The sequence below is a fragment of the Dermochelys coriacea genome, chromosome 22 (assembly GCF_009764565.3).
Source record: "Dermochelys coriacea isolate rDerCor1 chromosome 22, rDerCor1.pri.v4, whole genome shotgun sequence".
Taxonomy (NCBI): domain Eukaryota; kingdom Metazoa; phylum Chordata; order Testudines; family Dermochelyidae; genus Dermochelys; species Dermochelys coriacea.
This window is the reverse complement of record NC_050089.1, coordinates 6,004,078-6,023,157: the sequence shown is the minus strand read 5'-3', so window position 1 is coordinate 6,023,157 and position 19,080 is coordinate 6,004,078. Positions and strand designations below refer to the sequence as shown.

The 19,080-nt window shown below is 43.0% G+C and overlaps 1 protein-coding gene across 3 annotated transcripts in view; it reads right to left on the bottom strand.

Moving 5' to 3' along the window:
* The window catches only part of LOC119846740 (transmembrane protein 45B-like), a 30,397-nt gene extending 19,612 nt beyond the window's left edge, over positions 1-10,785 (bottom strand). For 2 of the 3 annotated variants that reach the window (XM_043501040.1, XM_043501039.1), the window contains exon 1: positions 10,349-10,613. The gene's annotated coding sequence lies outside the window, so the exon portion shown is untranslated. Of the gene's footprint in view, positions 1-10,348; positions 10,614-10,646 lie in introns of those variants that run through there. The other variant, XM_038380774.2, reaches the window with a different exon arrangement.
* Between the last annotated feature and the right edge of the window lie 8,295 nt (positions 10,786-19,080).

Sequence of the window (19,080 nt, the reverse complement as noted above, 5' to 3'; positions counted from 1 at the left end):
GTTTGCCTATTGTCTAAATCCCAGTGCTCCATGGTCTGAGTTATTTGTTTGTAAAGTCCCAAGCACAACAGAGCCCTGATCCTTGTCTAGGGTCCTTGGCACTACCACATTAGACATAAGCGAAAACGCCCAATGACTTCAGATGGAGCGGTGGGTGCTCAATATCTCCTGAGAGACAGGCCCAAGGCATCTCACCTTGAGCACCCAAAATTAGAGGCTGCTTTTTCAGAAATTGCCTTGCCCTTACTTGATTTTCTCCTTACTCTATTAGTCAGTTTACCTGCTTGTTCCATCGCATACCTGCTTCTCCACTCACTTTAATTACCGAACTTTGCACTACTGCCTGTTTATTACAGTATCATGCTATTAGTCGCCTTAATCATTGACCTTGGGCTTCTATTCTGATCACTTTCACAGCTCAGTTTGTTTCTTGTGCTGTTGCCCGTTCTCCCAAGGAATTAGCAGTGTCTGGACATAGCCAGCTACTGCTCACCCCTGCTTCTGAATGCATCTCTTCTGGGTCAGTCTCTTCCTGCTCCCTGCACCTCCTCCTTCTCCAGCTGCCCTCCTTCTCTTATATTCCCACCACCAGTTCCACTTTCTCTGCCCTTCCCCATCTCCCACCTCCTTGCTCTACGACTCAGTCCTACATTCACCCCCTCTTCTGCCACCACCAGAGTCAATTGCCCCAATTCTGCCCTTCTCCTTTACCTCTCCTCTCCTGACACCTTGATCCCTCTGGCCCCTCCCCGTTCCATTTCACTCCACATTCCTGATCACTTTGGAACACTCCTCCCATCTCAAGATAGATCACTCAGGCAAACATCTCATCTTTTGTTCCCCCCGCCCACCATTTAGTGAAATGCAAACCCTTCTCCTCCCACCCAGCACTGTCATGCAGCAGCTTCAGCTTTCCCCGGGGTCATTAGGCTTCTCTCCTGCTTCTTCCAATTCACCAGAACTGCCTCAGATGACCTCTTCATGGCCAAGTTTGGAGCCTCTGGAGATTTCCAAGGGTCTCATCTGCTTTACTGGACAGCTGCACATATCCTCCCTGAATCAGTTTCTTTTAGCCTGTCAATAACACTTCATCTTGCACAATCTGTCTGGTTCCTGGCTGTGTACAGTGAAAAATAAAGTCCAAAGTCCAGTATGCCACTGTAGCAAATAGCTTACAGAGACCCACTCCGCATGCTCCCATCTCACTCAGAATATGAAAATCATGCACGTAGGTTCACATACAGACCATGCCCTACAGCAGATCTACACTGGTGTTGATGGGAGTACCATGTCGGGTTGAGAACAGTGCCTATGGCTCTTGTGTGTGTGCATGGCGTTAGAAGGATCATTTTAGCAGTCTTAAGGGAACTGCTGGACATTTAATTCAAGTGATTTACAGGCAGTCTTCCAACCTCAACATGAATTTAGCTCACTCATACATTTCACTAGCAAAAGCTGCTGGAAAGTTTCAGACAAGATTTGTGTCTGTTCTGCCACTCTTGGTGCAAGTGCATCTCTTGCAACAAGCACCCAGTTTGATTCAGCTTCTAAAGTAAAGCCAATCAAACCTAGGTGTTAATGGACTATTTCAACTCCTGCTCACCTGAATTTGTATAGCAATACTGCGCTGTTCACATCTGTTCCAAACATACAGTAATTAGACTTGGTACTAATTGAAATACACCTGGAGTGTTTAACTAGAGATCCTTTGATCTACTAGGGGGACCCAAAGCTCAACAAAGCCTCCCATTCTCTCACAATTTCATTCCCCTCAGGCAAGTGCTTTACTAGGGAGAGGGTATGATTTCCAAGAGCCTCTCAATTCTTTACCTGCAAACTTGTTCAAAGGTGGGTGGGAAAGATGAGAAATAAAAGGGAAAGTTTGAATTTCCGTAGGTGCGTGGTTTGAAGCCATGCAGATGGCAGTGACCTCTATTGATGGTCATTAATTGCCAGCAGCTTAACAGAAAAAGAACTAAATCCCTTTTATATGAGAGCTGCTCACCCTTTCTCTGCCCCCAGAAATGAGTACACTTTTATTATTTACATGCTGAACAAATCTGAGTGCAAGTGTATGACATGATTGCATGTGATGGTAGTGGGCAGGGCTCAACAGCCCTGGGGTTCATTTCCCATTTATGTCTTATGTTCCTAAAAGCTCATGGTCCACAGTTTCAGCCAGGTTTCAGAGTAGCAGCCGTGTTAGTCTGTATTCGCAAAAAGAAAAGGAGTACTTGTGGCACCTTAGAGACTAACAAATTTATTAGAGCATAAGCTTTCGTGAGCTACAGCTCACTTCTTCGGATGCATCCGATGAAGTGAGCTGTAGCTCACGAAAGCTTATGCTCCAATAAATTTGTTAGTTTCAGCCAGACATCTATGGAAGTCCGGAAGAGATTCCTTTCCCCCCGCCCCTGTATTCTGGGATTTTAAAAAACAAAACAAAAAAACCCTCCTTCCTCTGAAGCATCAGGAATTGTAACAGCTGGAAATGGGACAGAGGTGGCACCGGGCATTCTGCCTCTCAGGTGGTTGGCTGGTTTGTTCTTGCTTATATGCTCGGAGTCTAACTGATCACCATATGTGGGGTTGGGAAGGAATTTTTCCCCAGGTCCGATTGGCAGTGAGCTTGTTTTGTTTTGTTTTAAACCTTTCTGTGCAGCATGTGGGTGTAGGTCACTTGCCAGGATCATCTATGTAAGATCACTTAATGACCTTGGGCAGTGGTGCACCTCAGCCCCTCCTACTCTCTGCCTGTGGCACCTAATAGTCTAGTCTTCTGGGGGCTGTAATATTTTGGCCTACTTTCAGTGGTTGGGTTTAATGTGCAGGGGCCGGGTGGTGTTGGTGGCCTGTGATGTACAGGAGGTCAGACTAGATGACCTAGTGATCCCTTCTGGGTTTAAACTCTATGACGAGTCAACAGTTATTCTATAGGAATAATGGTTAATAACCTGTGCCGGTTCTAGGGGTTATTTTTTGTTCACTTGTTTATGAACAACTCACTGGATGACCAGTCAACTGGAAAAAGAGTAGTGTCACTTCCCCCCCCGAGCTCCATCCATAAACTAAGTTGCATCCACTGGAGAGGTGATTATGAGATGCCACTCACCACAGATCTTGGTAACAGAGTCATCCCACTGCTTTTTTGCATGCTTTGAGCTACAGTGAAGTAATTAATGTTGACAAGGACATTCTCATCATTCCTCAGAGCTAATATGGGTGGCAGCATTTCACACTTCTTGGGGCTGTTGCTCCAGGCTGTCTGCGGGCTCTGGAAGACATCACTGTATGGGTTACTCCTAGATGGCATTAGAAAAGTTAGGTGAAAGCTAAGATTCTAGAGCAAAGATGGCAGCTTCCAGGAAAAAGGACCTAGCTCACAAACCAGCTCTGTTTGGCCTCTGCTTTACAAGAGGCAGCTACACATGGCAGGCTCACTTACTTCATTTATTGCAAGCCCCCAGTTGCCAGTGCAGTATTATTCCCTACTTCCAGCCCCTGAAGGATACTGCTCCTCTTTCCACAGCCGTCAGGGAGTAGTAACACTAGGGCAACTGAAGTAGAAGAGGCCTTCCTTCCCCATGTAGTTTCTATACTCCAGATGTTCCCACCAAGTGTCTGGTTCCTCTTTGTCAGCGTATAGTGCAACCTCATAGGCTGGGACGCTCTCAGTGTTTTCCTCAGGAATTGAAATTAGAGGGAGTAGTGAGGACCGATGAGGCGTGAGACCATTAGGGTGAAGGTAGACAGTATGGCACCATAGTAAAAATTGAAAAATGGTTCACAACCATTTTATTAAATTTAACTCATGTTTTTAAATCTCAGAAATTAAAGTTGGCTACACAAGTCTAGTATGTAGCATTATGTCTACATTCATCTTGGTTTCCTGTTGTAATTTTGCACAACTCTGTTAATGAACTTCTTGAATGCAGTGCATTCATTTTTGGTGGCTTCTCATGTGTCCAGTACTTTACTTCTAGTCCTTCATGATATGGTCATGATCATACAGAAGGCAACTTCTTTCAGAACAAAATTCTATCCAATGAGGAAAAAGAATGCTCAACTATAGCTGTTGTGACTGGGACTAGAAAGAGATGAATTCCTACTTCTTTCATCCCAGGAAACATAACACAAAAATTAAGTTGAACTACTACCAATGATAAAGAAGAAGTTGAAGTTAAATCTACATTTGTTCATCGTATGATATTCCACTCTGTGTTCAAATTCTCTATTCTGTCCTGGTCACATAGCAGCCCTATTGCAGGGAGTGCCTCACTCCACTCAACTGTCAGTGTTTTATAAGACAGGCATCTGTAAAAGCTACGTAGAGGTTGATAGAATCCAGAAGTTGGTGTTGTAGATATGTAAGAATCAAGTCTGTATACTTTACTTTTTCAGCTGGCTTACACACTTTTTGTCCTCTTCATTTAAGGAGTTAGTGTAAGTGCCCTAATTAGTCAACTTCTGAACTGAAGTCTTTGCTTCTTCCAGTGTGTTTTCAATAGACATCTCTGATTGATACAAGTGTAGTTTCTATTGCTGGACAGAGATCTACTACTACTGTAGCAAATACCTGGACGGCATTGTATAATTACCCAAGTGGTTTCAACAGTGGACTTACAGGAGAGAGAATGGCAGTTGTCTTCTCTGAAGTTACTAGCAAAAGCAGTCCACCAGCCTCACTACTTAGATCCATCCCATCTCGGAAGATAGTTTCCAAAGCCAATAATAATGGTCGAAGTAATTTTAAAGACAATACCGAAGGATCGCTCATGAGAAAGCCAGCGGGTTTTCCCAGGTTGGACTAATTTGAACTTCAGTCCCAGTGTATTGTCTATATTTTCCAAGATGACTTTTTCCTTTTGGACTCTTGCTGGGGGGAGAAAAAAAAAGAGTATAATGAAGATATTAAATGCCTGTTGAAGATTCTGTAGCTCGTACTAATGCTAGCTGGAGTAGACAGCCTCTGTAGTTTGTATAGGAGAGTTTAGAGTTGCTCTTTTCTCTGAGCAAGCTTTGTACTTCACTATGTTTTCCAGAGAAGTTTGCAGCTCCATCAAATTCACAAGCAGCCATCTCTCTGAGGTTCAATTTACAAGCATTTAACTCTAAGACGAGTGTTGTCAGAGTTTCAGCCTACGTGTCTTCTATAACCTGAACATCTAGAAATTCATCTACTGACCTACGATTGACATCAAGATAACATACTCAGTGACTTAATACTTGACGCCTATTTGAATTGATTCATTCATCAACCATGTTTGCACATTTTCTGAATGTGGTGAGAGTTCTTCACTTTTTCAACCGTGGAGTCTTTCACTGTTGCACCACATGCTTCTAAGCATGTCAGTTGAGTTTCTCGCAGAAAAATAGTGAGCATTTGCTGGTCTTTGGTCAGAACCAGTGTCCAACTTCAGAGTTAACAAATGACAATGCACTTCACATTGGCCTCCAGTGTGTAGAATGTGGTATCTCTTGCTTAAAGAGAAAGTATGATGTGACAGCCATGTTTGTTTGAATAAATTGTGTCTCCAGCATTTTTAACTACCTTATTAAGTACTTCTAAAATTGGCTTTGACAATGACTGGCTTATAAGGCTTTCTGCATGTCGATGCAGTCCAGAGGATGTGTGTTTTACAGCCTTTTCACATAGTTTGTCAGCATTGGCTTCGCTGATCGGTCTGGCAATCCAAGCTCCTCCACTTTTATTGTATAAATCCATGGTATGCTCACATCTTGAATACTGCGTGCAGTTCTGGTCACCCCATCTCAAAAACAATATATTGGAATTGGAAAAAGTACAGAGAAGGGCAACTAAAATGATGAGGGGTCTGGAACGGCTTCCATAGGAGGAGAGATTAAGACGACTGGGACTGTTCAGCTTGGAAAAGAGAGGACTAAGAGGAGATACGACGTGACTGGTGTGGAGAAAGTGAATAAGCTCCTTCACATAACACAAGAACTAGGGGTCACCCAATGAAATTAATAGGCAGCAGGTTTAAAAAACAAACAAAAGGAAGTATTTCTTAAAACACAACACAGAGTCAACCTGTGGAACTTTTTGCCAGGGGATATTGTGAAGGCCAAAACTATTACCGGGTTCAAAAAAGAACTAGATACTAGATGGCTATTAGCCAGGATGGGTAGGGATGCAACACCTTGCCCTGAGAGCCTCTGCTTGCCAGAAGCTGGGAATGCATGACAGAGGATGGATCACTCAATAATTGCCCTGTTCTGTTAATTCCCTTTGAAGCACCTGGCATTGGCCACTATTGGAAGACAGGATACTGACTAGATGGACCATTGGTCTAACCCAGTATGGCTGTTCTTACATTAAAATTAATTATAATAAAAATGTTTATTACAAAATCTCCCCAAGATAATGACCTCTCGAGATAGCAATATATTTTTTTTTAAATCTTGGCTTACTAGGAAATGTGTATTTATATAAGTTTCTTAGTCACAAATCTAGCATTCTGGAGCAAAGTCACTAAAACATAGTCCAACAAACAAATATTCCTTTCACACGCTCCTCCATTCTCCCTCTACTGCATCCCACTCATAGTTGATGTCCTTGGTCAGTGAAGACCCGGAGTTCAGAGGTGCTTTCGCATGAGTTCACCTCCCACCCTGGGAGAAGGCATCATGCTCGTTCGTCCAGCTGCTCACCACTCGCTCTGGTCACTCACTCTGGCTGCTGCTGTTTGTTGTGCCACCATTCACTCCACTGCTGATGGCCCTGTACCATTACCTTCTGCTGCCACCGTGACCTCTGCGAGTCATTCTCTTGAAGTTCTGCCTCGCACTCAGTGATTTCAGGTCTCAGTGGGAGAACCACAGAGTGAGTGCAGGCTGGACTGTCATTTCCACAGAAAAGCACTTAGACCTGATTATTAATGATTTCAGCTCTAGTGATGACTTAAAAAAAAACAAAACAAAAAGACTATGGAGCCTAATGAGCTCTATCTTTAAATAGGGGAGGAGGCAAGTCAAATAGTGCCTGTGACTCTTAGGCACAGCCCATACTGCCAAGCAAAACCCCTGTCCCACACCACCCACCTCTCCCCACTGGGATCTGCCATCCAAACCTCTTGCTTCACGAGTGCAGTTCACTTGCAGGTGACCAATGCTTAATTTGTAATGAAAAAGGAGCTGGGGGTCAAGCAAGGTTTTTACTTTCATAACTGATGTAGCAAGCCTGGATCTATGAACTGCCAAGGCTCAGCCCTGGCAAAAATTAAGCATTGAGGGTGACCCCTTCAATCAGGGCAGGCTAAGGACAGTTTTGCTGCCCTTTCCTCATACAATAAGAGCAACAACATTTCATGACCCCCACATTCAATACCAAAATGTGGGGGTCATGGACCTGGGGATTACAGTGGATGAGAAGCTGGATATGAGTCAGCAGTGTGCTCTTGTTGCCAAGAAGACCAGTGGCATATTGGATGTATTAGTAGGAGAATTGCCAGCAGATCAAGGGAAGTGATTATTCTCTTCTATTTGGGGCTGGTGAGGCCACACCTAGAGTATTGCATTCAGTTTTGGTCCCCCCATTACAGAAGGGATGTGGACAAATTGGAGAGAGTCCAGTAGAGGGCAACAAAAATGATTAGGGGGCTGGGGCACATGACTTACAAGGAGAGGCTGAGGGAGCTGGGGTTATAAATTTAGTCTGCAGAAGAGAAGAGTGAGGGGAGATTTGATAGCAGCCTTCAACTACCTGAAGGGGGATTCCAAAGCGGATGGAGCTCGGCTGTTCTCAGTGGTGGCAGATGACAGAACAAGGAGCAATGGTCTCAAGTTGCAGTGGGGGAGGTCTAGGTTGGATATTAGGAAACACTATTTCACTAGGAGGGTGGTGAAGCTCTGGAAGGGGTTACCTAGAGAGGTGGTGGAATCTCCATTCTTAGAGGTTTTTAAGGCCCAGCTTGACAAAGCCCTGGCTGGGATGATTTAGTTGGTGTTGGTCCTGCTTTGAGGAGAGGATTGGACTAAATGACCTCTGCGGTCTCTTCCAACCCTGATATTCTATGATTCTAAAGTGATTTGTAACCCAACACCAGCCAAAATTGATCAGCAGACAGAGCCGTGCTGCCCAAGCGGATACCTAGGCAGAGTAGGTGAGTTCATAAAAATAGTCTGGTCCTGAAGCCTTCCCCTGGCTCATCACTAGCTGTCAGGGGAGCTCATTCAGATCTTGCTTACAAATCATAATTTGAAATTATAATGTTGGCCAACATTGCTGAAACAAATGTGCCAGCATTGTCAGAAAACACAACAGCTATGTGAAGAAGCTAGTCTTTGTTCATACTTTTCAAACTTATTTTACTTTTTCAGGTAAAAGTATTTTATCATACACTGTATATGTTTTTAAATGTGTATTAATGTTTCAATTCCAATTCACATTTCCAACCAGTGACGAAATTGGAAACACTGCATGTAACTAGTTGACCACTTGGGGGGAGGAGGAGGAAAAAAGAGTTGGGGAAATTCAGGCAGGGTTTACACCACAACTGGGTGGCGGGGGGGGGTGTAGGGAAATCCCTGGATGCTCTAGGAGGGAGGGTGGAAAGGTGCTTCCACTGGACCTTCATGCAGTGGGACAATATGTGGGGGAGAAGACAGACAAATGGTGAGAATATATCCCCCAACTTTTATAAAGAGAACAAAAAAAGATGATAAAAGGAACCAACAAGAGATGTGTGGAGAAAGCTACTCACACAAACTTAAGTTGTTCCTAAACTTGTTTCCTTCTCTTGCCCCATTCACCCATTACCTGTCTTGAAATCCTCCTTGTGCAACATCAAATTTAGATGTTGGGATGATGCCGTATTCGTTAGCAAATTCTCTCATACACCTATAATCATATAAACACTTCAACCTCTCCCCTTGGGAAACTATTTGTTTGTTCATTAGTGCTCCCTGTAAGGCTAATATTCCCCTTTGCACAATTTCATGCTATTAATCACAGGTTTGCATATATCCCTTTCCTCCAGCTGCACCCAGGGAGAATTGTGATGGTTTTGAACAGTTATGGTATTACTTAAACTAATTAGGCTGATGAAAAAAATCTGCAAGACCAGTGGAGCAACTTTCCTTCCTTCTACAGTTGCTTCTGAAAATTTCCAGTCTTCAGTTTAAAAAAAAAAAAAAAAAAAAACCCTAATGAATCAAATTAATTATATAATTGACATCTAAAATGCCTGAAATTCACTTTTGGGGAAAGGGGGTGCACACATGCAGCCTGCTCATAGATGCTACCCGAGAAATTTAGGCTGTTAGCAATTTTCTTCCATGAGCATTTGAGATCAGTACATAGTTAGGGTTTTACTCTGTATCAGATGTTGTATCTTATGCTAGAAAAGAGATCTGTTACCAATTTTAATAGATGACGGGGATGACTTTTTATCCTTCCTTTTTGTTCCTATCAGAATTTTTGCTGAAGCAAGTCTGCCACTAGTATCAAGTTTTGATAAGAGTTATTTCTGGACTCTGATCTTGCTGCTATTCTTTGCTCTAGAAGCATTTGTTTATTTTTCACTTACTGTAAAAGAATAAAACACATTTCTGAACAATGCTACAGAGAGAGTGCCTGAGGGCAAATGCATTTCAGACCAGCAGCTCTACAACATATGGATCTGGTCTAGATTTTGTTCTAGGCTTTAGAAGAAAAGGCTCCATCTCATTAGTTTGGTTGAAGACAGAGCAGAAGAATCAGGATTAAAGAAAGAGAATCATAAAGCTACATTAGCCCAGTGACAGAGCAGATCCTCAGCAAGTCCAAGGACCAAGTGGCCAAGGACAGAAAGTATCATTTTACTTGTAATGTCATTGAAAAGTTGGTCTTTTCCTCTCCTGCTTCCAAAGCTTTCAATTGCCATTCGCCTGAGGTACGTTAGTGCAGCCGACTAACATTGTTTAGAGGTTTCTTTCTTGTAAGTTATTAGCTGCCAGGCTCCTAGATCTTTAACCACTAGACTCCCTGATCAGTTTGCTACCACTACATACACGGGGTGGTCACTGTTCCACCTCCCCAGGTTAGCGAGAGCAAAAGCAAACCAAACACTCCCCAGACCAGGGACCCCTCTGTAGGGGAGAAAGGAAGTGCAGGGCTCACACACACAGGCAGAGTCACCATCAGAGCACCCACACCACAGGGGTCTGCCTTGTCGTGCTTGCTCTTTTATTTGCTGCTTTCTGAAACCCAAGGAGGAGGATAGAGGGGGCTTGTGCAGGAGACTAGGACATTGGGGTGGATCCAAGGGGAGGGAACCTCCTGCCCTCCATAGGGAAAGCTATGACTTTAGAGGGGAAGGGAAGGGCAGGGCATTAGCATGAGGCTCACCTGAGCAAAGCCTTCCCCCATCTCCGCGATACGCAATCTCCTGCTCACGGAACTGTATCCCGGAGCGTCTACCTGACCCAGGCTGCTTAGAGAGCAGAGCGCAGCCCTCTTGGGTGGGGGAATAAGAGAGAGGGCTTCTGCTCCACTCCTCTAAACATGGAGAAAATTCCCAACTCAGGAGACCCCCTTTCTTCATTCTCCTGATCCCGGGAGCGGTCTCTAAAGACGAAGCATAAAAGCTGCAGCTACCTAGCTCTCCCCTGCCCAGCTCTCAGTCCGCTCACCCGCAGAACTTTACCTGCTACTCCAGCCCCAAGCGCACCTGTCGCTCTCTGGATACAGGTGAGCGGCTGACGCAGAGCAAGCAGGCACAGGTGAGGGAGGGAACTGTGGAGGCACAAGGCTCCGCCCCATTCTCCCTAGCCCAAACCTCTGGGGAGGAAAAAAAAAAAGGAAACCCCTTCTAGTCAATGGGTGCCCCTGCTTTTAATTAGTGTTATGGCTGGAGCCTCCCTGGCTTTCTGGTTATTTGCATAAGAAGCTGGGAGAATTTTCCTTTACCCCAAATTTCCTAATATTTACACTTACTTCTAACATTCTGCCTGTGTATTTCCTCTGTCCTGTGCTGTTGATGTGCACTTTGTCTGGATGCAGCCTGGCCAGTCCCTTGGCACAAGTTTAGGGTGATGGTCTTATAGTTTCTGTGTCACGTTCCTTTTACTTAAAACAAAATACAGAAGAGAGGGGTGGAAATAAACCCTGGCTTTATTATGTTATAAAGCACTGGAAAGATCCTGATGTTCTGAGCCCCCAGGCATCCCAGAGCAGGAGGTCCTGAACCTCTGAAAGTTCAGCCACGTATTTTAAATCATGAATATCTTGGACATTCTAATTTAGGATCTAATTTTCTTCCAAGGCTTTGTTACTTTTCAATTATTACACGAGTCTGTGGTTTTGTGACACGTTCTTTAAATAAAAAAGGACATTTTTTGTAAACAAATAAGGGTGAAATCTTGGGATCATTGAAGTTAATGAGAGTTTTGCTATTAACTTCAATGGCACCAGGATTTCACCCCAGATCTCTATTTTTTTTTCTTATAATTCAAAAGACTGAATTACCAGGCTCCCACATGGATTACCTTGAGGTTCTTAGCTATGAGAACGGGATCAGATTCACCATTGTCCAGTACTTTGTGTAAAAATCTATACCAGTCAAAAGTGAATGTAAACCACTATCATTCTGAGTACAGAACAGCAGTGAACAGGGCCCCTATCCTTTGGATAGAACCCAGCACACCAATTTTGGTGTGCAATAAAGAAAGCATAGGTACAATAGGGATAAAAGGAAGGATGGATGGATCGATGGGAGAATTTTTGAGTCAAAAGACTGGATATGTCAGAGTTGGGAAAGTTATATTAAGATAATATTAAAAATGGTACACTACAGAGAAGTGTTAACAGCCTGACCTTATTTAATATTATGATAAATGATCTTCCAAAATGAATAAATCCTGGCATAGGTATCACTCTATTTGCAGATGATTGTGCTTTATGGATTTGGAGCAGGAATATTGAGGTGGCATAAAAGAGAATCAACAAAGCATTACTAGAGATTTTAAACTGGGGAAATGCCTCGGGTTTCAAGTTCTCCATTGCTAAAATCAAAGACTGATCTTTACTAAAAGGACAGCTACAAAGGAATCTAAATTGTATCTGAGTGGAGAACAAACAGATATAGCTAAAAGGTGTTTAAATTCTTAGCGGGGAATATTTGATACTAAGTTACTTTGGAAAGATCATATAGACTCTTAAAGATAAATGGCCAGCTATCCTAGAAAACAGAGTTCATTCATTATAATACTGTGTACTTACAAAGTCTTTCATTCCAGGCTCTCAAAGTACTTTACAAAGGTTAAATAATTAACCCGCACAACACCCTTGGGAGAGAGATAAGTAGTATTATCCCTATTTGTAACAGTGGTACTTGAAAACCCTTGTGCTGGCAGATATAGCTGTAATTCACTTTCACATATCAGTGCACAGATACTGTATCACTGCTTGCAAACCTACCTGCCTCAGGGAATTTGTAGCAAGGAAGTAGACATTATCATTTAGATGCAGTAAGGGAATTTAAATATTTCTGCCTCATTCCATAAATGAACTCTCAAGGCCTGGCACCTTCCCACTCACACGTCTTTTTCAAGAAGAAGGGAGAAGTTTATTAAAATGTAATAGCTTTCTTTTTGGTATCTTAAATTGTTGACACAGATTATGTTGTAAAATGTGAGATGCAAGCCCATTGGGGGTCCAGACCATTGGGTCCAGACCACTGAATGTCTTGAAGCTAGGAAGAAAGGCCTTGAATTTGACACACTCTAGGGAAAGAACTTACTTCACCAGCAGCAATAAGGATTCTGCAAGTAGGACTTAGAAGATAATAGTATTGATGACAGAGGTGGAATACAATGCAATTCGCTCACCGATGGCTGCTTTGGAACTGCAGTGCTAACAGGAATTGTTTTGTGCAGTGAAGTTGATAGATACAATGAGCAGTTCTGTTGAGCAAGAAAGTATCTATTGTATTTTGGACTGCAACTGAATTTTAAAATGTAGTTGTTGCGCCATGGGGAAACTTTGAATCAGACACACTTGATTCTCTATTTCCATTCACTTCTTTAATCCTGTTTTTATGTAACTTTACATCACATTTATATTTGTTACTCTCTGCCTGTTCCGAAGTTAGATTTCTGTGACATAAAAATTCTTTTGCTTAGCAAGCAGGCCAGGGGTGATACGACTACAGCAATATCTTAGGGCAGCCAAGCGGATGAATTCTTGAAGGATAAAAATTCCAATTTCAAATGTGTCCTTTGTACTAAACAACATGGTAATCAGAGAAAGAGAATAGCAAGATTGTCTCCAGTTTTCCCCAAGAGGCCTTAGATGCTGTGTAAAAGTCAGGTTTAGACAAGACCCAGATTTTGGGTAGATAAATCAAAATTAGAGCTGACTGAAATTCTCAAATGAAGGTATATATGTGGGGGAATGGTGCCGATTGTTTAAAAAAGGCCTTTTTAAAAAGAATTTTCTCTCTTCTCCCAAATTTTTCTATCCTTCAACAACATGGAAAAAGGAAACATTTTTGTTTGCAGGTTTTCATCTTTGTTAGTGGTAAAATGGAAAAAGAAGAAGGGAACAAAAAATAAGGGGGGAATTAAATCCCAAATGTCAAATATTTTTTTGAAATATTTTAAATAAACAAACACCCCTGCTCCCCATGGAACAGAATCAATTTCAAAACTTTCCATAAAAATTCTTTACCATATTTTGACCAGTGGGAACCAAAATGACCTCCATTTTCTCCCACTGCTGTTGGATCCTTGTCCTTTCCTTTAGGATGAGTACAGTTGAAAAATGACATACTGGCTCTACAAGACAGTTCTCAAGTTCTCGGGCCTCCCAAGGTCTCTATGGATGAGGCTAAAAACCTTAAGTGACTGATGGGGTGGCCTAAAAATCCTCAAGCATCTTTGCAAGGTTTGCAAAGCCGAGCTTCGCTGAAGAGCAGTTGGGTGGAGAATTCATTTTAAGCATACTCTGGTCTGTATCATTAATGTGTAAAAGTGTTTATAATGTTTCCAGATAGTCCATTAATATTTTTGATAGTCCAATTAAAAATCCAAAGAGAGAGGGCACATCAAAGTCACTGTCTCATTCAGGGCTCTTATCTCCAACAGAAAGTTAAATTAAACCTGCACAGTGGCTAGTGTCTGGATTTTTCTGTTCACAGCTGCTCATGGCTCCTGTCTACTGATGTTAGAGTCTTATACTAATTATCAGGGATATGAGGCTTAGAATTCTCTATGTATAGGGGTTAGAGTGTTGCAGTGTTCCAGTTTTGCTATTACTTGTATTGTGGTAGCACCTAAAATCCCCACTCATGGCTCAGGACCCCATTGTGCTAGGTTTCGTACAAATACAGAACAAAAAGATAGTCTCATTCACAAAGAGCTTACGGTCTAGATATCTCATCTGAAGCTTTGTATTTGTCTCATGGGAAAATCACGCAAGCTAAATAGGAAAGGAAAACAATTTTCTTCAGAGTCTTGTGGTGGTGCCAGCTCCCACTGTCTTAGTCTGAGTCTTCCAATATTTGGTGCCTTTTTTAAAACCCCAGTTCCTGGAGTCAGGTGACTTCAAGAATCTCTCCTTTCTTTCTCTCTCTCTCTTTTTTTAATAAAAACATAAGTTTTAGCTGTTGCTGAGAAAAGCTTTGAAAATATGCAAACCTAATGCCTAATATGCAAACCACAGCAGGCAAATAAAGAGCACTCCAAATGTGTATTTCTTTTAAAATCTCAAGATTTTTAAGCCAATCCCATGAATCTGGGAGTGGGGAGCCTGACCCAGGATGTTTGGATGCTGGGGAGGCAATGCTACTTGGACCTGATAGAAACCAGAGCTGAGATTCTGTGCTGGGCCTCTGACCGTATGTCAACAACTATGATTTAAAACCCACAGCAAAGAGTCTTAGAGCCTGGGTCTACAGACTTGGGGTCATGCTACAGCACGAAAAACAGTAATTTAGATGCTGCTTGCCTTCTGGGGTCGATATAAGTCCTCCCCCCAAAAAGGAAGAGGAGTGCTTTTCTTTATGATCTGGGCCTTGCTTCATCTTTCTGCTAGGCAGGAGAGCGGGGAGGAAAACAGCTTTCTGCCCAAGTGAACATTTAAACATGAAAACACTCAGTCATTTGCTTTTTGAAAATGGGGTTAAAATGTTTGTTTTTTATTTTGCTGGTGATTTTTTTCCTTTGCACAGCTTGAATGAGGGTTGTGAGTTTACCTAGTCACTTGCTAGAAATATGCATGTTAAGCAATGAGATTCTTCTGTGAGTCTGATTAGGGGGTATTTGTATTGCCCTAGCACCTAAGTCCCCAATAAGATCAAGATCTCATTGGAAGAGGTAATCTTGCTGTGTACAGAAAATTGGTAGGTATCATGTTACTTGCATAGGCATGGCTATGCTAATGAGATACTCCTTTGGAAGATTGCTGCACTTTCCAGCTGAGTATCTCAGTCCCTAAACATTCATCAAACTTCACAGACCTTAGGAAGTAGCTAAATACTTTCAGCTAGAAGGTTCTACCGTCGGGCAAAGTGCTTGTTTTAATGTTATTTATTTATTTATTATTGGGTACAAAATGGAAAAGCGCCAATCCTTTTGCTGGATAAATGAGCTTGGGTTTGAAAACTAGGAAGGACAAACCCCCATGGGTTGTGGTTTTTGTCTTCCTGCCTTTTCCTACAGTCATGCATTCCCACCCCCACACTCTCAGCAGTAGTTCTCAGCAAAGCAATGAGTGGAGCCAGGGCACAGCTCTGTGGCAAGGAAGAGGAATGTCTGTTTCATAATCCCATTATATGTTCCGGTTCTTGCTGTTTGGCAGGACCTTTGCTTACAAAGAAGGCAAAGTTTGTCTGGAAGTTTACTGATCCCTAAGGATGTGACCCTTCATAAACAACCTGTCTTACAAACTTAGTTCCTAACCCTTCATGGAATGAAAGTGGCTGTACAAATGGAAAGTTGTGAGTTTTTCATGTGCCCCTCTCCTGAAGTCTTTAGTTATTTTGGGGGGTGATGTGGATGGGGATTCTCTCTCTCTCTCTCTTGCTTGCTTTCCAGTGCTTTCCCTGTCGTCCTAGTTTCCTGCTGCCAGTTTATATCTTAGTGGAATCTAATCTGAACTCCCTCTCCTTCTTACCATGTGGGGCAAGGTGATGCCAACAAATAAACATGGGTGCTATTCTAGGGCTGGAGCACAGCAGACCCTTATAGAAGGGGTAAGAAAAAGCAGCTTATTCCATCCGCCTTGGGCTGCTGCTCCCAAAGCCAGCCGGCTAGTCAGCGTTCAGCTCTTCAGAGCACTTTAACACAGAGATTTGAGCTGAGGGTGTATTTGCAGTCTGTGTTTGGAGGAGAGCATGTGTGGGTTGGTGGGATTGAAAGTGAACCTAGTTATGTTAAGGAGTACTTGAGGCACCTTAGAGACTAACAAATTTATTTGAGCATAAGCTTTCGTGAGCTACAGCTCACTTCATCGGATGCATTCGGTGGAAAATACAGTGGGGCGATTTATATACAGATTTAAATTTATATAGAGATTTAAATCTCCCCACTGTATTTTCCACCGAATGCATCCGATGAAGTGAGCTGTAGCTCACGAAAGCTTATGCTCAAATAAATTTGTTAGTCTCTAAGGTGCCACAAATCCTCCTTTTCTTTTTGCGAATACAGACTAACATGGCTCCTACTCTGAAACTAGTTATGTTAGTGCCAAGTTAGGAACACTAGATGGTGCTGCGGGGTTACAAAAATACCTTAGCTGTCTGCGACATCAAAGTAGGCTACCACATCAGAATGGGCTGGTGCTGATGATGTGAATATTGGGGCTGGGGAATAGACAGATATGTAGGGATAGAGCCTGATCTTAGCTACTCTGAGTTTACCACTGGTCTGAGATCAGAGTCTGGCCAGTTATTCCTATGAAAAGCCCCTTTCAGATAATTTTTCCTACTGAAGTTGTGACCAATATGTCTCTCCTTGAACACTATTCACTTACAACTGCCTTTCATCCCAGGGAGTTTTAGAAACACTGCTTTCTTCCCCACCTTCTCCCCTCACTCCACCTTGCAATACCCTGGTCATTGCTGTCCCCATTTTACTAAGAGGGAAACTGAGGCACAAGGAGAGGAAGCAATTTATCCAGCATCACACACTGAGTCTGCAACCAAGATGGGATTCATGTCAAGATTCCTGCTTCCCAGTCTCCAGTCCCAGCCCAGCTCCAGAAGCGGCCACTCAGCCAGTTTCCTACCTGAGAGAGGCTGCCAGGATTACAAGGAGATACCTAGGAAGCATTTTGAGCTGATCCTGCTGATGTCAGAGGCACAGGGTTTACTGTTATGAAGGAGCTGGGGCATTTCCCCCTAAAGTTGACCAGGAGACACAGGCAAAACTCCTCCCCTCATGTTCTCCTCATAGAACGTGGCATGGTGGGCCTGGAGTTGGAAGAAAGAGGAGCACCTGGCTGGTACCTACAGTGACTGAGGGACGAGAAGGGAAGCTAGAATGTGGCCTCTGAGGTGCATTCAGGAGTGACAGTGAATTAAACATTCCTCATCTACCTTCCAGAAGGGAAACTCACTCCCCACACCTGCTGCTCACACATACACAATCTGTACAGATCTCTGCATTAGACCATCATGTTACTGCATTCGTGATGGGCTTGTCCTGCTCTCTCCATGTTCTGGGGGAAGGTCACCTGCTATTGAGCTAGGATGGATAATGATGATTGCACAGGTTCCAAACCTCTTTCGTTCACACATGTTGGATGAGGTTATATTTAAGCTAGCTGCTGCCCGTCGCTACTGCGGAGTGTTGCACATACAAAAGTGAGGTTATAAAATGCTGAGCAAGGGAACTGGATTGTGCATGCGTGAAAGCTCCTCCCATCACTTCTGCTTGGCATAGCAGGCATGCGGTGTGCATGGGAGGCATGTAAGTACCGCTTGAGCTCAGTGAGGATCAGGCTTAAGCATGTCTCTTTAGAGAGAATCATTTTTTGCCTATGTCCCATTCATTTTCTTCCCCATGCTCATGAGAGTAAGGGAACTGATGAGCAGGAGGCTTGAGACAAGACCTAATCAGAGGACTGCAGTTCTGTTTTGTGCCAACTTTTGAGATTTTGAAATTTTGTTTTTGTTCCGCATTGGAATGAAACCAAAACCTTTGGAATGTTGTCATAAAAATGGAGTTGTGTTGAAATGTCTGTTTTCAGCTCAAAGCCTGCTCTGTTTGATTCAGGAAGGCTACGTGTCTGTGTAGCCTGGTTAGGGCACTGGTATGGGATGTGGGGGACACAGCTGCAAATCTGTGCTCTGCCTGATTCAGAGCAGTGTTTTTCATCCCAGATTACTGAACGCAGCAGGGCAGAGACTTGCTGCTGGGTTCCCCACATCCCCGGCCAGTGCCCACCAGGCTATAGAGTGTGAGAGAATGTCTCTCCGCCAGAAACCTCCCTGGTGAAAAGTTCATCAAAGATGATACATCTCTTCAAAATATGCTAGCTTCAACATCAAGTAATTTGGTTGAAAATGTTCCAGCCAGCTCTACTTGAGACTTATGACTCCTCAGTGCCTGTGTCATTCACATAGCACTTAACCTTCACCGTGCCTACACATAGATTCTGCTCACACTTGTGTTGAAGGTTACACCTTGTGCCACACACCACATTAGTGCTTGCAGCAGCAGGGCCTTTGGAAATATTAACAGCTTTTAACTTGCTGTAATGCAGGATCACATATGCTGCATTACTGGTGGCATAGAGAGAGGGGTTGCCGTTTGCTGGACATCAGCATATCTATAGCCAGTCAAGGACTGGCTAAATGAATAATGACATCTATCCAGAAAGTACGATGTAGCAGAGTTCTACACAATTTAGACTTTTGGCTTCTAGTAAGGAGCTACATCCTCTATAAAACACCTGACCACCTGCTTCTATGATACCATTAGGGTGTCCCGCTTCTTAAACAAATACCAGACCACTCCCCACAGCTATATGGTCTATTATGTATGCTTCCTTCCTCCTATTTCTCACATACAATGCTATTTTTTTAAACAAAGACTTCTACATGAAGTTCTAATTCTTCTATATGTGTAAGAATGAAA